Raw genomic sequence first — 8,972 nt, forward strand, 5'->3', positions numbered from 1 at the left:
GACTTTTAATTGATTCAAAATGCTTTGTTTCAATGTGTTTAACTTTTATTTCACTCAATTAGCTTTGTTGAATGCATTTGACTTTCATTTGACTGAAAAAGCTTTGTTTGAATGTGTTTGACTTTCATTTAACTCAAGTACATTTGTAGAATGCATTTGACTTTCATTTGACTCAATTAGCTTTTTATAAATGTATTTGACTTTCATTTGACACAATTAGCTTTGTGAATTGCATTTCACTTTCATTTAATTTAAAAAGCTTTGTTGAATGCATTTGACATTCATTTGATTTAAAAAGCATTGTTTGAATGTGTTTTACTTTCATTTGACTCAATTAGCTTTGTTGAATGCATTTTATTTTATTTGATTCAAAAAGCTTTGTTTGAATGTGTTTCACTTTCATTTGACTAAGTTAGCTTTGTTGAATGCATTTAACTTTTATTTGATTCAAAAAGCATTGTTTGAATGTGTTTGACTTTCATTTGAATTAATAAGGTTTGTCGAATGCATTTAACTTTCATTTGACTCAATTAGCCTGGTATGAATGTGTTTGACTTTCATTTGACTCAATTACCTTTGTTAATTGCATTTCACTTTCATTTAATTCAAAAAGCTTTATTTGAATGTGTTTGACTTTCATTTGATTCAAAAAGCTTTGTTTGAATGTGTTTGACTTTCATTTAACTCAATTATCTTTGTTAAACGCATTTGACTTTCATTTGATTAAAAAAGCTTTGCATGAATGTGTTTGACTTTCATTTGACTCAGTTATGTTTATTAAATACATTTGACTTTCATTTGATTCAAAAAGCTTTGATTAAATGTTTTTTACTTTCATTTAAGTCAAAAATCTTTGTTTAATGCATATGACTTTCGTTTGATTCAATCAGCTTTGTTGAACGCATTCGACATTCTTTTGATACAAAAAGCTTTGTTTGAATGTGTTTGACTTTCATTTAACTCAATTAGCTTTATAGAATGCATTTGACTTTCATTTGACTCAATTAGCTTTTTATGAATGTGTTTGACTTTCATTTGACTTAATTAGCTTTGTTAATTGCATTACACTTTGATTTAATTTAAAAAGCTTAGTTTAAATGTGTTTGACTTTCGTTTGACTCAATTAGCTTTGTTAAATTCATTTTACTTTCATTTGATTCAAAAATCTTTGTATGAATGTGTTTGACTTTCATTTGACTAGATTATCTTTATTAAATGCATATGACTTTCATTTGATTCAAAAAGCTTTTTTTGAATGTGTTTGACTTTCATTTGACTCAATTAACTTTGTTGAATGCATTTGACTTTTATTTGATTCAAAAATCTTTGTTTGAATGTGTTTGACTTTCATTAGAGCCAAAAAGCTTTGTTGAAAGCATTTGACTTTCAATTGATTCAAAAAGCTTTGTTTAAATGTGTTTGACTTTCATTTGACCTAATTGTCTTTGTTGAATGCATTTGACTTTTAATTGATTCAAAATGCTTTGTTTCAATGTGTTTAACTTTTATTTCACTCAATTATCTTTGGTGAATGCATTTGACTTTCATTGGACTCAAAAAACTTTGTTTGAATGCGTTTGACTTTCATTTAACTCAAGTACATTTGTAGAATGCATTTGACTTTCATTTGACTCAATTAGCTTTTTATGATTGTGTTTGACTTTCATTTGACGCAATTAGCTTTGTGAATTGCATTTCACTTTCATTTAATTTAAAAAGCTTTGTTGAATGCATTTGACTTTCATTTGATTTAAAAAGCATTGTTTCAATGTCTTTGACTTTCATTTGACTCAATTAGCTTTGTTGAATGCATTTTATTTTATTTGATTCAAAAAGCTTGGTTTGAATGTGTTTCACTGTCATTTGACTAAATTAGCTTTGTTGAATGCGTTTGACTTATATTTGATTCAAAAAGCATTGTTTGAATGCGTTTGACTTATATTTGATTCAAAAAGCATTGTTTGAATGTGTTTGACTTTGATTTGACTTAATTAGCTTTGTCGAACGCATTTGACTTTCATTTGACTCAATTAGCCTGGTATGAATGTGTTTGACTTTCATTTGACTCAATTATCTTTTTTAATTGCATTTCAATTTCATTTAATTCAAAAAGCTTTATTTGAATGTGTTTGACTTTCATTTGATTCAAAAAGCTTTGTTTGAATGTGTTTGACTTTCATTTGACATAATTAGCTTTGTTGAATGCATTTGACTTTCATTTGATTCAAAAAGCATTGTTTAAATGTGTTTGACTTTCATTTGACTCAATTAGCTTTGCTAAATGCATTTGACTTTCATTTGATTCAAAAAGCTTTGTTTGAATGTGTTTGACTTTCATTTGAGTCATAAAGCATTGTTGAATGCACTTGACTTTCGTTTAATTTAAAAAGCTTTGTTTGAATGCATTTGACTTTCAAATGACGCAATTAGCTTTGTTGAATGAATTTGACTTTCAATTTATTCAAAAAGCTTTATTTGAATGTGTTTGTCTTTCATTCGACTTAATTACCTTTGTATCCATGTGTTTGATTTTCATTTGACTCAATTAGCTTTGTTAATTGCATTTCACTTTCATTTAATTCAAAAAGCTTTATTTGAATGTAGTTTACTTTAATTTGACTCAATTAGCTTTGTTGAATGCATTTTACTTTCATTTGATTTAAAAATCTGTATTTAATGTGTTTGACTTTCATTTGACTCAATTAGCTTTGTTGAATGAATTTGAATTTCTTTTGATTCAAAAAGCTTTGTTTGAATGTGTTTGACTTTCATTTGACTCAATTATCTTTGTTGAACGCATATGACTTTCATTTGATTCAAAAAGCAATGTATGAATGTGTTTGACTTTCATTTGACTCAATTATCTTTATTGAATGACTTTCATTTTATTTAAAAAACTTTGTTTGAATGTGTTTGACTTTCATTTGAGTCAAAAATCTTTGTTGAATGCATTTGACTTTCATTTGATTCAAAAAGCTTTTTTTGAATGTGTTAGACTTTCATTTGATTCAATTAGCTTTGTTGAATGCATTTGAAATTCATTTGATTCAAAAAGCATTGTTTGAATATGTTTGACTTTTATTTAACTCAATTATCCTTGTAGAATGCATTTGACTTAACTAGCTTTGTATGAATGTGTTTGACTTTCGTTTGACTCAATTAACTTTGTTAATTGCATTTCACTTTCATTTTATTCAAAAAGCTTTGTTTGAATGTGTTTGACTTTCATTTGACTCAATTAGCTTTGTTGGATGCATTTGACTTTCATTTGATTCAAAAAGCTTTGTTTGAATTTGTTTGACTTTTATTTGACTCAATTATCTTTATTGAATGCATTTTACTTTCATTTGATTCAAAAACCCTTGTTTGAATATGTTTGATTTTCATTTGAGTCAAAAAGCTTTGTTAGATGCACTTGACTTTCATTTGATACAAAAAGCTTTGTTTAAATGTGTTTGACTTTCGTTTGACTCAATTATCTTTGTTGAATGCATTTGACTTTCATTTGATTCAAAAAGCTTTGTTTGAATGTGTTTGACTTTCATTTAACTCAATTAGCTTTGTTGAATGCATTTTACTTTCATTTGATTCAAAAAGCTTTGTACGAATGTGTTTGACTTTCATTTGACTCAATTATCTTCGTTGAATGCAAGTGACTTTCACTTGATTTTAAAAGCTTTGTGTGAATGTGTTTGACTTTCATTTGGTTCAAAAAGGTTTGTTGAATGAGTTTGACTTTAATTTTATTCAATTAGCTTTGTTGAATACATTTGACTTTCATTTGATTATAAAAGCATTGTTTGAATGTGTTTGACTTTCATTTGACTCAATTAACTATGATGAATGCATTTGATATTAATTTGATCAAAAAGCTTTGTTTGAATGTGTTTGACTTTCATTTGACTCAATTAGCTTTATTGAATGCATTTGACTTTCATTTGATAGAAAAAAGCTTTGTATGAATGTGTTTGACTTTCATTTGACTCAATTATCCTTGTTGAATGCATTTGACTTTCATTTGATTTAAAAAGCTTTGTTTGAATGTGTTTGATTTTCATTTGACCCAATTATCTTTGTTGAATGCATTTGACTTTATTTGATTCAAAAAGCTTTGTTTGAATGAATTTGACTTTCATTAGATTCAATAATCTTTGTTGAATGCATTTGACTTTCATTTAGTTTAAAAAGCGTTGTTGTATGTTTTTTACTTTCAATTCACTCAATTAGCTTTGTTGAATGCATTTGAGTTTTATTTGATTCAAAAAGCTTTTTATGAATGTGTTTGACTTTCATTTGACCCAATTACCTTTGTTGAATGCATTTGACTTTCATTTGATTCAATATATCTCTTTTTTGTTGCAATTGAAAACAAGTTGTCTTACTAGTTGATGCTAAATTTCATCAAATTTTGTCTTGTTTCCATATATCAACAAATTCTGACAACTAATTTTTTATTTGTAGCGATTTAGAAACAAATTGAGGCAACAAATTTTTGAATTATTCCTATTAGAAATTAGCCGTCTTACTAGTTGCATTTTACATTCATTTGATTCAAAAAGCTTTGTTTGAATGTGTTTGACTTTCATTTGACTTAATTAGCTTTGTTGAATGTATTTGACTTTTTTTTGATTCAAAACGCTTTGTTTGAATGTGTTTGACTTTCAGTGGAGTCAAAAAACTTTGTTGAATGCATTTGACTTTCATTTGATTCAAAAAGCTTTGTTTAAATGTGTTTGACTTTCATTTGACTCAATTAGCTTTGCTAAATGCATTTGACTTTCATTTGATTCAAAAAGCTTTGTTTGAATGTGTTTGACTTTCATTTGAGTCATAAAGCATTGTTGAATGCACTTGACTTTCGTTTAATTTAAAAAGCTTTGTTTGAATGCATTTGACTTTCATATGACGCAATTAGCTTTGTTGAATGAATTTGACTTTCAATTTATTCAAAAAGCTTTATTTGAATGTGTTTGTCTTTCATTCGACTTAATTACCTTTGTATCAATGTGTTTGATTTTCATTTGACTCAATTATCTTTGTTGAACGCATTTGACTTTCATTTGATTCAAAAAGCAATGTATGAATGTGTTTGACTTTCAGTTGACTCAATTATCTTTATTGAATGACTTTCAAGTCATTTAAAAAACTTTGTTTGAATGTGTTTGACTTTCTTTTGAGTCAAAAATCTTTTTTGAATGCATTTGACTTTCATTTGATTTAAAAAGCTTTTTTTGAATGTGTTAGACTTTTATTTGATTCAATTAGCTTTGTTGAATGCATTTGAAATTCATTTGATTCAAAAAGCATTGTTTGAATATGTTTGACTTTCATTTAACTCAATTAGCCTTGTAGAATGCATTTAACTCAACTAGCTTTGTATGAATGTGTTGACTTTCGTTTGACTCAATTAACTTTGTTAATTGCATTTCACTTTCATTTTATTCAAAAAGCTTTGTTTGAATGTGTTTGACTTTCATTTGACTCAATTAGCTTATTTGGATGCATTTGACTTTCATTTGATTCAAAAAGCTTTGTTTGAATATGTTTGACCTTTATTTGACTCAATTATCTTTATTGAATGCATTTTACTTTCATTTGATTCAAAAACCCTTATTTGAATATGTTTGACTTTCATTTGAGTCAAAAAGCTTTGTTAGATGCACTTGACTTTCATTTGATACAAAAAGCTTTGTTTGAATGTGTTTGACTTTCGTTTGACTCAATTATCTTTGTTGAATGCATTTGACTTTCATTTGATTCAAAAAGCTTTGTTTGAATGTGTTTGACTTTCATTTAACTCAATTAGCTTTGTTGAATGTATTTTACTTTCATTTGATTCAAAAATCTTTGTACGAATGTTTTTGACTTTCATTTGACTCAGTTATTGATGAGTGACATTTATGGCACTCATTTGGTCCGTTTTTGGATGAATTTTATTTCATTTTATTACTCTCTTCTTTAGTTTTCCTTAGTTTTATTCTAGTTTTCTTCATTTTATGCTTTTTGTAGTTAGTTTCTCTATTTTATGCATTTTCTAGTTTACTTGCTATTTTTCCCTTTTACTTGCTTTTTATCCTTTGGTTGTAGGTTGTGATTGATTGTCCAAGGATTCCCGAGCTTCCTCTTCATAGTTTTCCATTGATTTTCATGCCTAAAGCTTGTGCAAGAAGTCTCAAATCAAAGGGAGGTCCAAGGAGCATGCTTCAAGGTCTTGTATATGCCTTCCTCATGGCTTATACCCTTCAAGAAATTCAAGGAAGTTCCTGCCTACTTTGTCCTCCATCACCATCATCTAGGATGTGTGCACCGCATGAGCTAGGACGAAGAAGAAGAGAAGGAAGCAGCAGCCTTGTGCGGGCGCACTCGAGGAGTGTGCGGCCGCACATCTGTCGAGTGCGGCCGCACACTAGGTGCGTGCGGGCGCACCTGTCTGGGTGTGTTCCCGTGCGCACCATTCTCTCTCCTCCGAGCGCCCGCACCGGCGTGGGTCTATTTTTGGACGACATTCCTAACTTCCTCTTTGTATTTGATAGTTATTTCTTTCCTTTTATAGGGGGAGAATTAGATCTTCATTAGGGAGAATTAGATTAGATTAGATTTTAGAGAGAGAAAAACACTAGTTCTTAGCATTTTTAGAGAGAGAAAGTGTGGGTTTGATGATTGATGATTGAAGATTGCTACATTTGATTTGATTTCTATCAAAGTTTGTAAGGATTATTTACTCTTTAATGCAATGTAATGTTTGATTTCATTAGTATTGTTGTTTGATTTGGTTAATTGATAGTTTGATTGATTTTGATTGAATTTGTTGGTTTCAATTTGATTTCAATTGATGAATTTGGGAATGATGATTAGTTTAGCTTTGATTTTGATGTTCTTCATGGATTGTGAGTAGTTTATTTTCTAGGGTAGTGGTGAAGCATGTATTGATGATGAATTGAGATTAATTTGGGGGAAATTGATTGAGTTGATAATGTGATTAAATTGGTTGATTGATTTTGTGCATGTGTGTGCTTGATTAGGCTTGATCACCCTTGTTATTCACACTAGATTGCATTGTGAGTTCACACTGATACGAACCATTGATTTGTGGCTTACATTTACTCGATTGAGATATCTTGTGACGTTTCCTAGCTAGTGTTTGATGTAGTTGACGCTAATTAGACCTCTAGGAGAATAGCTTGATGTACTCTCTTGGTTACAATTTCGGTTTTCCCTCACATTGCTTGACTTGATTGGTTGATTCCCCAAGTTGATTGAACTTCATTGTTGATGCATGTGGATCCATCCCCCTAGCGCCTTAGCATTCAATTAGTACTAGCTTTTTGCATTGCCTAGCTTAGCTCTAGTTTCTACCATAAACCCCTACTAGATTTCGAATAGCTTAACTTAGGCATTGTGCATTCGACCTCCATTCCTTTGGGTTCGACCTTGACTTACCACTACACTTCATAGGGGTTAGTTGAGTTACAAATTTTGTTTGATTGGGTGGGGTGGTAGCCCAACGACCTACCGTTCTTCATCCCATCAAAATGGCGCCGTTGCCGGGGAATGGTGCTTTGAGTGCATGTTGTTGTTGAGTCTATTCCACTCTACTTGCAAAATACAAAAAGATTTTACACTTTAGGCTACACTTGTAGCCGTGCTACTAATATTTTCTTTTTGTTTTGTGTGCATAGATCCCAAGCCATGGGAGGTAATTCAAGAGTTGCCTTGAAGGAACTTGGAGTGCCCGGTGCATATAGGTATGAGAGCGGCATAGCTCCACCTACAACACCGGAAATCGACTTTGAAATTCGGCCGGCAATGATCACCCTAATTGAGAGGAGACAATATAGTGGGGCTAAGAACGAGAGCCCATTGAACCATCTTAAGGAGTTTGAAAAATATTGTAACACAATCAAGGTCAATGGAGTATCTCAAGAGATTATCCGCCTTAAGTTGTTCCCTTTCTCTCTCATAGGAAGATCTTTGGAATGGCTAGATAAGGAAGTGAAGCCCAACTCTTTGAGAACTTGGGATGATGTCACCAAAGCTTTCTTGTTCCGTTTCTATCCTCAAAAGAAAACGGCGGAGGCAAGAGCTTTAATTCAAGGGTTCAAGCAAAAGCCAAATGAAAGTCTCTATGAAGCATGGGAAAGATTTAAGGATTATCAAAGGGAGTTTCCACACCATGGGATTCCTACCTATCAAATCATACATATCTTCTATGGTGGGTTGAGTTCTCATGGGAGAGCAAGTTTGGATGCCGGAGCCGGAGGCCCAATCATGAACAAAACGGAAGAAGAAGTGGTTGATGCAATTGATTAAGTGGTTCGTCATTACATGAATTGGGAAGAAGCGGAGAGAGAACCAACAAGCAAGGGTTACTCGATCGAACAACTTAGTGTCATCAATGATTTGACTACTTTGATTGCGGATTTGGGGAAAGAAGTTATGTCTCTCAAAGAAAAGCTTGAGAAGCCCCCTTCCCAAGCTCCAATTCTTCCCTCCCAAATTAAGGGGAGAGGTACATCTTCTAACTCTAACTCCAATCTTTCTTCTTGTTGCATGATTGTGGAATGTTGGCCTTGTGAATTGTGTGGAATGAATGATCATAATGCTTCTATGTGCCCAAATATTCCTTGTAGTGAATGTGATGGAAGTGAAATGGAACATGTGAATTATATCAATAATCATGCTTGTGAACCTAGAATTGATCTTCAAAGGAATGTTGGAAATAGGAATTATCATATGAATCATGATGATTATAACCAAAATGGAGGTTGTAGAAATCATGGACACCAAGGGATTCATGGTAACTATAACCATCATGGTTGTAATGGTCATGGTCATGGCCATAGACATGGGGATCATAATCAAGGTTGTGATAACCATGGTCAACAAAGGAGCCAAAATCAAACTAGTGGTAATTGGAATAATCAAACTAGGGGATATTTTCAAGCAAATTTTCAAAGTGGTTCCCCAATTGA

The 8,972-nt window shown here is 31.4% G+C and overlaps 1 non-coding gene across 1 annotated transcript; it reads right to left on the reverse strand.

The window, feature by feature from the left end:
• Window positions 1–8,074: 8,074 nt before the first annotated feature.
• Window positions 8,075–8,180, reverse strand: LOC145603234 (small nucleolar RNA R71). Its single transcript, XR_014104762.1, has one exon. It is a non-coding gene; the product is annotated as a small nucleolar RNA R71 (small nucleolar RNA).
• Between the last annotated feature and the right edge of the window lie 792 nt (window positions 8,181–8,972).

This window comes from Chenopodium album, chromosome 21 (genome assembly GCF_948465745.1).
Source record: "Chenopodium album chromosome 21, dcCheAlbu1.1, whole genome shotgun sequence".
Lineage (NCBI taxonomy): Eukaryota > Viridiplantae > Streptophyta > Magnoliopsida > Caryophyllales > Amaranthaceae > Chenopodium > Chenopodium album.